The following is a 14,153-nucleotide window of genomic DNA, read 5'->3' on the forward strand; positions in this document are numbered from 1 at the left end:
CTCTCACTCAGCACCTTTCTCCCAGTGCACTTTTTAAAAACTAATTAATTAGGCTGCACTGGCTCTTAGCTGCACCACGTAGGATCTTTGATCTTCGCTCTAGCACGCAAGATCTTTAGTTGCAGTATGCAAACTCTTAGTTGCAGTGTGTGGGATCTAGTTCCCTGGCCAGGGATCAAACCAGGGGCCCACTGTTTTAGGACCATGAATTCTTAGCCACTGGACCACCAGGGAAGCTCCCCAGAGCACATTTTTTTTAAGAGGAACCAGGACCCCAGAGAGATAGGGTGATGAAGGAGAGAAGTGGGTAGCAATGAGAAAGCAGAGACTATCCAGACGTTGGCTGGCCATCCTGGGCCATCCCTCAGGGGAAAGACTTCTCTGCTAATAGGCTGTTACATATGTTCACCTGGAGAGCTGTGGGTTGCTCGCCGTCCAGTGATGGCAGGAAGTTGAATTTTACTTTTTTTTTTTGGTTGCCCAGCATGTGAGATCTTAGTTTCCTGACCAGGAATCAAACCTGTGCCCCTTGCAGTGGAAATGCAGAGTCTTAACCACTGGACAACCAGGCAAATCCCTAAATTTCACTTGATTATGTAAAATAACCAGATCAGCATTCAACTTTCTGATGTAACTGGAAAACAGTCTTTTAAAAAAAAAACAGAATCCTCCCAAAAGACTGTAGGGCAGACCTAGAACAGGGGTTCCCAGGTGGCGCAAGTGGTAAAGAATCTACCTGCCAATATGCAAGAGACATAAGAGATGTGAGTTCAATCCCTGGGTCAGAAAGATCCCCTGGAGGAGGGCCTGGCAACCCACACCAGTATTCTTGCCTGGAGAAGCCCATGGACAGAGGAGCCTGGCAGGCTACAGTCCATAGAGTTGCAGAAAGCTGGACACGATAGAAGTGACTTAGCACTGGCGCATGCACACATACACAGGCCTAGATCAGGGGCTTGTAACCTTGTGTGAGTCTATGCCATAACCTCCTTTGTCATATGGAGAAGCCTATGGACCCTTTCTCAGAATAATGTTCTTAAATGCATAGTATAAATAACATAGGCCTATGAAGGAAACCAACTATATTAAAATGTAGTTATCAAATATTAAAAAATATTTTAATGTAGATAGTGCTTCCCAATCAATGCATAAAATACCAAGATCTAGCAACAAGTATAATCACTAATGTAGTTTCAAAACAGCAATGAATATAAACCATATTTTGAAATATCTGAAAAAAGTGATTTGAAAACAACTGTAATTCTCCCCGTGACACTAGCACCATTCCTCCTAATACTACCAGTGCTAATACTGCTACTGGCAATGATGCTGCCACATTATTGATGAGGAAAGGAAAATTCAGGTAAAGGTCAGTGAAAATAAACATTTTTATTTTCTCCTTCCAACTTTCAGACTCCTGAATTCTATCCTTTGATCTCTAGGGATCCCACAGACCCCAGATTAAGAACTGGCCTAGTTCTATCTTTTATAGCACATGTGTCTAATGTGTAGATGTAGTTTTTAAAGTCTGATTAAGTTTACAAATAAATGAGAATAATTAAGAATGAGAATCTTAAATGAGAACAAGTGAGAAATGAGAATCTCTCTGCCTGAGACCTAGAGCTCCTGCTAAGGTTACTCCGTTTGCTCTCCCAGGAAAAACAGAGCCTCTGTCTGCTCACCCGCAGAGTGGAGCACCCAAGGTTACATCAAGGCACTGTGCCCCTGATGCCCACAGACCGCTTGGCACGGGGCCAGGCCTTCCTCCACTAGTGGGGCCTCTGTGCCCATCCTCACACTGATGCCACTTGGCCGGAGGAGAATCACATTGGCTCTGGGAATATCTTGACTGGCCCCTGACCTGGAGGAGGGTGACTTCACAGCCAGCCCTGGGAGCCCCAGCCTCTCAGGCCCCCTGAGTCCTCTCACACCCAAACCTCGAATGGCCTGCATCCCGGGAATTCCCCAGAAGCCCTTTGGCGCCTGCTTCCCTTCTTGACTCATTTGTGGTCACATGAGGAACAGAGTCACGAGCCAGTGTGAGTAGGTCAGTGCTGACAGGCTCACAAGACTCTTGGCCAGGAATCAGGCAGCAGACAGTGCAGAGCCGCAAGGCCCTCAGACCCCACAGGACAGACGGAAGCCTAGAACAGAGGCTGAGCCCAGGGCCTCAGGCTCTGACTCCCCAGATTTCAAGCCCTACTCCTCCTCTGCAGCCTCCCCCATGGCCAGGCCAGGATCTCCAGGTGGCGCTAGTGGTAAAGAACCCACCTGCCAATGCAGGAAACATAAGAGAGGCAGGTTCGATCCCTGGGTTGGGATGATCCCCTAGAGGAGGGCATGGCAACCCATTCCAGCATTCCTGCCGGAGAATCCCATGGACAGAGGAGCTGACGGGCTGCAGTCCATGGGGTTGCAAAGAGTCGGACACGACCGAAGTGACAGCACACACGCGTGCATGGCCAGGCCGCTCTTTCCCCTGCCTGAACTGTCAACGCCGTGGAGCTCATTCCCTTCCCTCTAGCCAAGGTCTGCCATCCAGGTGCCCCTTCTCCAGAACCTTTTTCCCTCATCCTTTCCACATTCCTATCAAAACCCTCCTACTCTGCGTCCTGTCAGCCTCTGCTTTAAGGCAACTCCCAGTTATCTGAGGTAAGCAGAATTTGGAGTGAAAAGACCTGCGTTCAAATATTGGCTCTGACTAACTATGAAGTCCCCTTCCTCTTTGAGCCTTGTCCAGTGTCCTCATCTATTACATGATGCGTTTTTTTTTTTTTTTTTTATGGTTGTGCTGGGTCTTCACTGCTGCACACCGTCTTTCTCTAGTTGCAGCAAACAGGGGCTACACTCTAGTTGTGGTCCAGTGGCTTCTCACTGCGGTGGCTTCTCTTGTTACAGAGCATGGGCTCTAGGCTTGTGGGCTTCAGTAGTTGTGGCACTCGGGCCCAGTTGCCCCATAGCATGTGGAATCTTCCTGGACCAGGGATTGAACTTGTGTCCCCTGCATTGGCAGGCAGATTCTTAACCACTGGACCACCCGGGAAGTCCCACATGATATGTCTAAATTGCTGCCCTACCTTTCATAGCTGCTTTGAGGACCAAGAACATTTTTAGATGTGAAATCACTTCATAAACTCTAAAGCATTTTCAGAGCTATAATATGGGATTCATCCTGGCTGACAAGTTACAAGATGTGTTTTGATTATCAGGATCCTACTGGAGAAATGAAAGTGGTGGTGTTTCAGAAAGAGTGTAGATCCATTTAACTCAAGGCCCTGCCACACAGTCCCACCTCGTCTCCTAAATCATAGCCCAAACAAGACATGCCCTTGAAGGCAGAGTCTGGTCTTGGATCTGAGTGGGAGTTTGAAAACTCTGGAGAAATAACGCCTATAAACCCAACACAGGAAATTGACTGAGTAGGTGCTGTGGGTGATGCAGATTTGCTTCTGCTTTAGAAGTGATTCATCCTGTTTGTCTCAACCATTGTCAAAGAGGGACAACGAGAAGAGGGAGATTTGGAAGGATGGGACCCATTTCTGAGGAGGAAAGCTGGAGAGGTGCTGCACCCCAGGAGCCAAGCCTGAGGCGCACAGGAGGGCACGTTCAAATCGTTTGTCGGCGTAGGGGCCTGGAGGGTCACCTGCTGGGAATCACGCTGGGTATCACAGCAGAAGGCCTGGATTCCAGATCCTACTCTGCTGTGCCCAAACTGTGTATCGTGGCAGGTCACAGGCCATCCCTGGGTCTGCACACCCTGTCTGTAAAGGGCCTGTGATAACCCTGACTCAGGAGGGTCTTCCTAGGATTCATGTGTTCAGGAGATACAGAAATGCCTGCAGGGTGAAATGAGTTGCAGGGTGAAGTGCCCATCCACCCCAAATCCCAGCACAGCATCTATCTAGGCCTCTTACATGTTCATCTCCTCAGTGGGTTGACCTGCAAGAGAAAGCGGTGCATCTCTTCTGTACTCACAACTCGGGGCACCTGTAATTACTATTCCAGAACTCACGTTACAGCAGGGCCCAAAGCCCAGGAAGGCCCCTTCCTCCCCATGAGGCTATGATCACATGTCTACATCTGTATTGTTCTCATATATATCATTTACCTCTCCCCTCTGGGGTCAGAGAAAACCTCAGCCCCAGCTTGCAGTTACCTCAGTGTCTGGGAGAATTTCATCACTGCCCTGTCTTCCTTCTTTGGAACTACACAGTCTGGATCAGACCCCAGCTCTGACACTAGGTATAACCTTGGGTAAGTCACTTAACCACTCTGTACCTTGATTTCCTCATTTGGGAATAATAATTCAACCTGCTGGGTAGATGTACATTCAACCTGACAAGAAAATATCTTATTGTTTTCTTTGGGGGGGCGGGGGAGAGTGTGGTTGTGCCACTTGCCACAAACAGGATCTTAGTTCCCTGACTAGGGATCGAACTCATGCCTGCTCTGCAGTGAAAGCTCTTAACCACTGGACTGCCAGGGAAGTCCTTCAAATTTTTTTCTAGAGTGGTTGTGCCAATGTATATTCCCAATAGCTGTGTTTTAAGAGATCTGATTGCCCACATCCTCTTCTGCCTTTGTATTATCAAACTTCAGGCGGCCAAATGGATGTAAAATGGTATTCATTATGATGTGTGTTTGCATTTTCTTGAATGCTCATGAGCTTGAGTACTTCTTCATGTTTACTAGTCAGATATATTTTCCCTTCAGGGAAAAGCCTATTCATATCTTTTTGTTCACTTGTCTATCATATTATATACCTTTTTGTTAATTGATTCACAGGAATTCTGTTTTTTTCTAGATATTCCTTTTTTTCTTTTAGACAACTGTGTCCCTTTTTTATTTTATTTTATTTATTTACTTTTGGCTGTGCAGGGTCGTCACTGCTGCACGGGCTTTCTCTCATTGCAGCGAGCAGGGCCACTCTTCATTGCAGTGCGCCGGCTTCTCGTTGTGATGGCTGGTCTGTTGCAGAGCATGGGCTCTAGGGTGCATAGGTTGCAGTAGCTGCAGCACGTGGTCCCAGTAGTTGTGTTTCACAGACTCTAGAGCACAGTCTCACTAGTTGGGGCACACTGCCTTGCTTGCTCTGAGGCATGTGGGATCTTCCTGGATCAGGGATCCAACCCATGTGTCCTGCATTGGCAGGTGGATTCCGTACCCCTGAACCACCAGTGAAGCCGTCTATATATTCTTAATACTCACCCTTTGTTGGTTATATAAAATAATTATCTTCTCCCAGTTTGTAGCCTTGTCTTTCATTTTATTCAAGGTGTCCTTTGATAAGCAGAAGTTCTTTTTTTCAGATAATTGTATTTATTTATTTTTGACTACACTGGGTCATTGTTGCTTTGCTCAGGCTTTCTCTAGTTGCGGAGATTGGGGGCTAGTCTGTTGTGGTGTGCAGGTTTCTCACTGCAGTGGCTTCTCTTATTGGGGAGCACAGGCTCCAGATGCTTGGGCTCCGTAGTTGTGGCCCACCACGGGCTTGGTTGTTCCACATCATGTGGAATCTTCCCAAATCAGAAATCAAACCCGTGTCCCCTGCATTAGCAGGCAGATTCTTAACCACTGGGCCACCAAGGAAGTCCCCCCAGAGCCAATCTTAACAGATCTTGAGGGGGCAGGAAGGGAGGGCCCAGATAAAGCCTGAATGACACAGAATTCCCTCTATGCCTGACAAGCACTTCAGAGGGGGTGTCACATCCGAGGAGCCTAGAGACGAATGAAGCCGCACTATAGCTTTGCCCAAGCAGCCCCTGCCTGCATTGGAGCGCAGCATTAACCATTTTATTAAAGCCCAGGTTGGATGCATGAGACAAGTGCTCAGGGCTGGTGCACTGGGAAGACCCAGAGGGATCGGGTAGAGAGGGAGGCGGGAGGGGGAATAGGGATGGGGAACACATGTAAATCCATGGCTGATTCATGTCAATGTATGGCAAAGACCACTACAATATTGTAAAGTAATTAGCCTCCAACTAATAAAAATAAATGAAAAAAAAAAAAAAAAGACAAGCCAACTCAGCTAAAAAACAAAACAAAAGAATAAAGATGTAACACACACATATGGCAAATAATGGTGATAATACTTCAAATAGTGTTCCAAAGTATCAAATGAAGTTAAATTTTACCACCGCCCAGAGGTAATCACTTCAGTAGTGGCTTAGTAATGATGTTTAGCTCTTGTGAATTCTCTCCCTGCTTGCAAATAATATGCCTGATGCTTCTTGTCATTGTTGTTTAGTTGCTAAGTCATGTCCGACTCTTTTGCAAACCCCTGGACTGTAGCCCACCAGGCTCTACCTCCTGATTTATCAACTCTAGAATCACTCTATTTATTCTCTGCAGCAAAAGTCAGTTTTCTTCCATCTCCCCCGTCGCTCCTCCCTTCTCCATCATTCTCAGGGTTTGATTTTTCTTTTTAATGAATGCTACATGTTATGCCAGCTCCTGCAGTTGCTGCCACAACTGTATTTCAGGAAGCCCGGCCCTGTGAGGTTCCCGCCCCGACCTCCCACCCCAGCAGGAGGACGTCAGACAGGACACATCCCATCACCCCGCTTCCTGATTCCAGACATCAACCCTGAGCTGGAAAGAAAACAGCCTGTTGGTATCTGGGGCTCTTCCCAACAACGGTGCAAATGAAAGCACTGGGCCTGTTTCCTGAGTGGGGGGTGGAGAGCCCCAGGACAGGGTGGGAGAAGAATGTTGCCCAGACCGGTGATAGCCTGCCACAGGCTTCCTTGGGTGACCTTGGGCAAGTCCCGTCCCAGTGTCTGCGTCTGTAAAATGCAGGCTATTGAGGTCCCTCCTACCATGTACTTTTTGTGATAAGTTCAGAGTGACTTCTCTGAGGAGACCTTCTGATAAAGGGTAGAAAAACTTCAGGGTCCCTCGGGACTTCCAGAAACAGGTTGGGAGGCAGGAGTTAACCGCTTCTGAGCTTGCAGAGACCGCACCACCTAGGCCTACTGCAGGAACTGACCCTGGCTCAGGCTCAATGGGTGGTTCTGAGACCAGTTTCTTTCAGAAAGTTTTTTCTCAGCCAGAGGAAAGTGGGGAACTGTTTGACCTGAGGAGACCTTTGCTCACCCATAGCAGGAACCCCAGACAGTTCAGAAGGGCCTGGGGCCTAGTTCTCTCTCTAGCTCTCCCCAGGGGCAGAGCCATTCACACACTCTCCACTCACAGTCAGGCACACTCTTGGCCACACCACGTCCTGGAGCCTCTGGGGACCCACAGGCTAAGCCCAGCATGGCCTGGCACTGGCCGCAGTTGGGCAGGCCTATTTCCCTTCAGGCCCAAGGCCACAGCCCAGGAAGGAAATGAAGGTGGGAGGGGCCCAGAAACGCTGACTTGGCTAGAAATCTGCCTGGGAGGGAGGAAGCACGGAGGCCTAGCCCGGGGCTGTGGGCAAAGCCAGCAAAGCTGCCCTGGCATCTCTGAAGATCCAGGGCCACCAGGGCCTTACCTGGGCCACTCAGCCCTGGCTTGTGGCCGGGAGGCTGGAGGGGGATCTTGACAAGATCGCCCTGTGAATGAGGGACTGAGCCCACACCTGGCCTCAGCTGTGCAGAATATGTGGTTTTTTCCCTCAACAGCAGTGAGGGGCAGGGCTGGTGGCTCGTGGGCAAAGAAACGCCTATAGCTTAAACAAGCCCCTTCCCCAAGAGTCCAGCCTGGAAAACTGTACCTCTGAGCCCAATAGCAAGAAATGAGTGAAACAAAGAGACACAAATGAAACTCTCTTGGCTTTTGTAAGAGGGCAGAAGCTCCTCCAAGCTGGGGTAGATTGAAAAATCCCCGAGCCTAGGTCTGAGCACTTGGACCCCACCTGATATGTGGCCTACTGGGGACAGCTCTCTTGCCAGCTCACCAGTGAGCGCTCACTCTGCACATACTTTTCTGGTCGTGGCAGTGGAACTATAAACTGTCTGCCAAGGTCAGGGTTTCTGAACCTCAGCACCACCGACATTTTCAGCCAGATATTGTTGGGGGGGTGTGGGGAGGGGGGCTGTGCTGGGCATTGTAATATGTTTGACAGAGTCCCTGGTCTCTATTCATTGGTTGCCAGTAGCACCCCTCCCAGTTGGAGCAAACAAAAATATCTCCAAGCTCTGCTGAATGTCCCCTGGAGGGCAACAGGGTCCCCAGTTGAAAAGCACTGCTCTAGATACACTCTTCCTATCTTTGGTAATAAGATTTTTTGGCTGCACTTGTGGCTCAGTGGTAAAGAACCCGCCTGCCAATGCAGGAAACATAAGAGACGCGGGTTCAATCCCTGGGTTGGGAAGATCCCCTGGAGGAGGAAACAACAACCCACTCCAGTATTTTTGCCTGAAGAATCTCATGGACCAAGGAGTCTGGTGGGCTACACAGTCCTTGGGGTCGCAAAGAGTTGGACACAACTGGAGCGACTTAGCATACACACATGCACGAGGAATGTGGGATCTTCCCTGACCAGGGATTGAACCTATGCCCCTTACAGTGGAAGTGTAGTGTCTTAACCACTGGACCACCAGGGAAGTCCTCGTAATAAGACTTTTGATTTTCAGCTGACATGTAGTCACCAGGATCAAAGATCAAGGAGCAAGACCACCACTGCAGTTATGTGTAGCCACGTGGCTAAGATCTGGCCAAGGAGAGATAGGCAGAAGTGCAACTTCCAGAACTGTCTTTAAAGGGACGGTGTGTGTCCTTATGACTCCTCCATTCCCACTGGTTAGAATGCAAGTGTGGTGACCAGAGCAGTGTCACTCATGGGTTATGAAGAGGTCATCAAGGGTTAATATGGAAAAACACATGGTAAGGAAGAAATGCCAGGTCCTGGATGTCCGTGGAGATGCTGTGGTGGAGAGGGACTCTCCCGCTGGACTTAACTCACAGAGAAATAAACTTGAGTCCCTGCTATCTTGGCTGTCTCTCCAGAGCTGATTATATAGCCTCTGATGAACTCTCCTGATAACACGGCCTTTTGTCAGTCACAGTCATCGTAACATACATAACTCTGCCATATTTGTGGCTTCAATCACCCACTGTCCGCATGTCTGTGAACTTCAGATTTGCCCCAGCCCAGTCCTGGTAGTTCACTGGACAATTCCACACAGTAGCCATCCTCTCTCCAAGCTGTCCCTCCCCCATGCTCCCTGTCTTAGGAAAGGGCACCTCCACACTCCCAGCCCTGACCCCGAGTCATCTCATTCCCCTCCCCCTACTCCATCTCTCTTGTACCCACAAGACCCCAAATCCCCCATTCTGCTTCCTGTAATAAAAAGGATCTATTCCTTCATTCTACCTCAGGAGCAAGTGTCCCAGCTCAGCCCCTGACCTCTCCACATCTGGTTCATTGCAACCATCTCCTAACTGGTCTCCCTGCCTCCAGTCCCCACCCGGCCTGTCCCGACCCTCTTGAGAACTATCCCATGACTCCCTTTAGTCACTAGGACCAAGTTCAAGCTTTCTGGGAAACATCGCGACCCCCTGCCTCCTGCCACCTCATTTCACATCCCCTTACCCTTCCCTCAGCACCCCCTTCCATAGGATACTACGCAGAATTTGCCCCAGTTTTAGTAATATGCTGTGATTCCCTCTCCAATGCTCTCCTCAACTCATTTGTAAACTCTTACTCCTCCTTCAAGGCCCAAGCAAAGGTCACCTCCTCCGTGAGCCCTTGCCTGATTTCGCCAGCAAAAGTAGCCTCTACGCTACTGCAGAAACTTGCCCCTCTATCTCAGGGCTGATCCCACTGCGTTCACTGAGTCAGGGTGTCTGTCTCATTTTATTGTGCTTGGAATCCACAGCACCTAATGTAATGTTGGCAAGGCATAGGTGTCCAAAACAGTAACGTCACCCATTTACTAAGCCCTTACTCTGTGCCAGGGCCTAAGCTAAATGCTTTATGGAAATAATCTCATTTTATCCTCAAGATCACCCTTCCGGAAGAGATGAGACTGAGATTCAGAGAGGCTGCAGCTGCTTCAGGTCACACAGCTTATGCAGAGCAGTGTCAGAGACTGATTCTCCATCTGCCACACTTGGTTCTTCATTAGGATCTTGCCTCACCCCCACTGCCAAGCTCAGAGGTCTCCAGTGAAGCACCAATACCCAGAGCTAACCAGACCTGGGTGCAGAAAAAGCGCTTTGTCCTTTTCTTCAACTAACAAGTTGAGATTTCTTGAAAAGTAACTTTAAATAGTAAACCAAGAAAAAGCACTTACAAACATAAACATATATGAACAAGCAACTGTTCTGTTGTGTCTGACCTTTGTGACCCCATGGAGTGTAGACTGCCAGGCTCCTCTATTCATGGCATTTTCCAGGCAAGAATACTGGAGTGGGTAACCATTCCCTTCTCCAGGGGATCGTCCCAATCCAGGAATCAAACCCAGGTCTTGTGCATTGCAGGCAGATTCTTTACTGTCTGAGCTACAAGGGAAGCCCCATACACATATATACATACACATTAATATATGTATGTATGTATGTATGTATATTATATATGTACATATATATTTTAAACAAAATAGATGGGCAAGTTGTTCAGATTCTTCCTCCAAGCTCTTAGTTCCCACACTCTAAAACCAGCAGGAGGGACTAAATGGTTGCAAGGATCCATATCAGTCCTGATAACCTATGATTCTTCAACTAGTTGCCCAGATGGATCTGGACTGATAAGTTTTGTTGGGAAGGGCAGGCCACTAGGGACACAGCTAAGGAAAGGGGAGGGGAAGGTCTTGCTGCAAGCTGACCATCCCCCATCCAGGTCCCCACCCCTTTATGACTAGACCTTAGAGGTCTAAAGGGAGAGAGAGACTTCCCCAAGAGCCTCTCCTCAGTCTCCTCCCTCTCGCATGGCCCTGCCTGGCCAACCTGGAGTCCAGACTGCATGCTTCCTGCAGGACCTACAAGGGTCCTGTCCCCTCTCTTGGCCTGTTTACGCATCTTCCCTCCGTGGGCCACCGCCCGCCTTGGGTTCCCAGGCCCTGGCTCCTCCTCCCCACTCTGGCCAGTGGGACCCTCTGGAAAGCCCCACTGAGAGTCGCCACAGGAAGGGGACAGGGGAGGCTCGTGGGCGAGTTCCTGCGGAGGCTCAGGCTTTCAGCTGTAGCTGCTGGAGCCTGTCATTTCCCTTCCCCCGCCCACCCAGCTGGGAGGCCCAGAAGTTTCATCACGGCCGAGCTGCTGTCCTTATAAGGGAAGGGCCTCCCGAGCCTCTCCCTTGGGCCCTGGCTGGCTGGTAGATAGCCAGACCAGTCTTGGGGTATCCTTTGGGGGCCAGGAAAGGTGGGGATGTCCCAGGTTGGCCAGAATTTCCCTGGGCTGAGCATCCATCGGCAGTCACAGACTCTCCAGAGAAGAAACAGGAAGCAGTTGATTGTCACCCCAGGCCCAGAACCTAGGGTGTGGAATCCCAGGTCCCGATGCTTAACTTGTGGTCTCCTAGGCAAGTTAAGTCTCAGTTTCCTAACCTGTAAATGGACTGAACAGAAATCTTCCTCATGAGGCCACTGGTGACAGTGAGAGACCAGAACAGGCCTGCCAATCAGCAGGGGCTCTGTGAGGCTGGGCTGCTGGAGTTTATTAACCTCGTTTTCTGTGAGGCAGACCATGGGCTACGTGTTCCACAATAATCCTGTGAAGAGGGAGATTAGCCCATTTGACAAACAGGAAAAACAGAGGCACATTTTACCTAAGGTAAATGGCTTTACCTAAGGTAAATTCATTCATGGCCAGAATTTGAATCTAGATGTGTCTGCCTCTAAATCTAAAGTCATATTTTTCTACTTACACCCTGCTACTTCCTCCAGGAACTTTGTTTCTTAATAAAATTATGACAACAGGCCAGAATTCTACCATGACCTCTCCACCCTCCATGTACCCCCACAGAGCCTCCTGGTAATGTCTCAGAAACCTTCACTTGAGTGAGTTCATGAGGTCTTTTTTTTCTGACAGCCCTGCCTCATGTCTCTGACTTGCCTCCTGTCTGGGATAGGAGAGAGGGTTTGGGAAGGTGGGGAGGCAGGAACACAAGATTGGGGGGACACAAACTATGGTGGCTCCAGAAAGACACAGGGAGGTTCCAGGGCTCGGGCTCAGGTGGGACCAGAGGCACAGGCACTCTGGATGTCCCCTTCCCCACCTGATCCTCCCCCTCTGTCCTGAGTCCTGCTTGAAGGCAGCCATCTGTGGTTTGCAACCCCACAGGCCTTCAGACCAGAGATACCAGGACTCGTATTTAGAAGAAAAAGGCTCCGCTTCTCTGCACAGGCCTCCTGCCCCCAGGGCCAGGAGGAAAGAAAGTTCTCACCACATCCTTCCTCAGTCTTGCGGCTGGCTGGCCACTGACACCTTCCCAGCAGCCGCTCCCTTCAAGGCGGCCCTCAGGAGGAGACCTTGTTCCTGGGCCAGGATGGGGGCACACCCCCGTCAGTAAAGGGACTTCTCTCCCTCACCTCCCTCGCAGATGAAGTGAACTGATTTGCTTGGGGTCCCCCCGCTTCTGCAGGCCACCCACTTGGTATGGTGGACACACGTCAGGCCAGTGGCAGGGGAATTCCTGAGGGATAACACGAAGGTCAGAGAACAGTCAGTAAGTCCCGGGTCAGGTGCTTCCTGTTGTGCTGACCACCAGGCCTGTTCAGCAGCCCTCACAGATAAGGAAGGGAGCCGGCCTTTGGGGAACAACTTGCGGTGCTTTCCCACATCAGGAGCGGGTGGCACTGTGATCCCCTTTGTGAGGGAGGAAACTGAGGCCTCCTGAGGCTGAGCTTCACTGAGGTCCCTGGTGGGACTCGACACCTTGCCAGCAGCTTGACTTGACTTGGTCGCTTGACTTGGAGCTGTCTGCTGGCCCAGGGGTTTCTAAAGAGCAATCAGCAAAGCTCTGGGTCCTGCTGAGATGTGTCAGGGATGCCACAGGCATCAGGTGAGTCCCAGGCTCACCCCAAGGACCAGGCTCTGAAGTTAAAATGACAGCTGGAATAATTTTGAACCATCATAGGATATACCTGTTCAGGCAAGAATCATCAGTGGAGACTAGATCTAGAGGGAAATTTTGATGAGATACAACACATTTATGAATGGTCATTTTTTTTTTTTTAGGCCGCACTATGCGGCACGCGGGATCTTATTTCCCTGACCAGGATCGAACCAGTGGCCCCAGCAATGGAAGCACCAAGTCTTTACCACTGGACCACCAGGGAAGTCCTGTGCATGGTCTCTAAATGTCTCCCAGATTGCTTATTAGTTACAAGAGAAAAGTATGTAACTATACAGTAGAAAAATTTGTAGATCATACTTTGGGTGATCACACTTTGGTAGATCACATTATCAGTGAAGGGCAGATGGAGATTGTCTCCAGATATGATGTCCTGAGAAGGACCTAACATCACCTGTGCAGTTCTCCTAGCTGAGACTCTATGACCTTGATCTAACTTGATGTATGAGGAAACCGCAACACACCCCAAATAAGGACTATTCTACTAAAAAGGGGAGGACTGTATTCTTCAAAAATACCCACATCATGAAAAATAGAAGCTGTGAAAACATTTCAGATTAAAGAAGACTTAAAGGGACATTTATGCAATATTCAACCCTACCCTGGAGGCAACATATGATTAAAGGATATTAATGGGTCTAATGATAAAACCAGAATATGAATGGTATTCTATCCATGTTAAATTTCCTGAAGTTGCTAACTGTACTATGATTAATAACAGAATATGTTTATTTTTAGGAAATACACACTGAAGTATTTAGAGGAAATGGGCCATGATAACTAATTCTCCAAAGACTCCAAAAAAGAACTGTATGTCTGTAACAGAAAAAAGACACTCAAAAGATAAGCCAACAGGTCAACCTGAGTATACAGGTGTTCTTTGTACTGTACTTACTCTTGCCATGTTTCTCTGTGTTTGAAATTGTTTCCAAATAAACTTTTTAAAAACTGAAAAGTACTGTTCCCTATGGTACTTAGCCCTCAGGCTGTACAAACATGTTGGATAGAAGGGGTCAGACTGCAAGATCAGATCAAGCTTAGCGAAGATGGAGCACTGTGAGAAGGTGAGCCCCCCCAGCCTGGCCTATGAGAAGGGGACCCTGGAAGAGTTTGGAGGACTGGTGATGGCCTCATCAACCACCAACTATCCTCT

At 49.0% G+C, this 14,153-nt stretch overlaps 1 non-coding gene across 1 annotated transcript; it reads right to left on the minus strand.

The window, feature by feature from the left end:
- Positions 1 to 8,455: 8,455 nt before the first annotated feature.
- TRNAG-UCC (transfer RNA glycine (anticodon UCC)) lies at positions 8,456 to 8,528 on the minus strand. The gene has a single exon. It is a non-coding gene; the product is annotated as a tRNA-Gly (tRNA).
- Between the last annotated feature and the right edge of the window lie 5,625 nt (positions 8,529 to 14,153).

The sequence above is a fragment of the Muntiacus reevesi genome, chromosome 7 (genome assembly GCF_963930625.1).
Source record: "Muntiacus reevesi chromosome 7, mMunRee1.1, whole genome shotgun sequence".
In the NCBI taxonomy this organism is placed as follows: domain Eukaryota; kingdom Metazoa; phylum Chordata; class Mammalia; order Artiodactyla; family Cervidae; genus Muntiacus; species Muntiacus reevesi.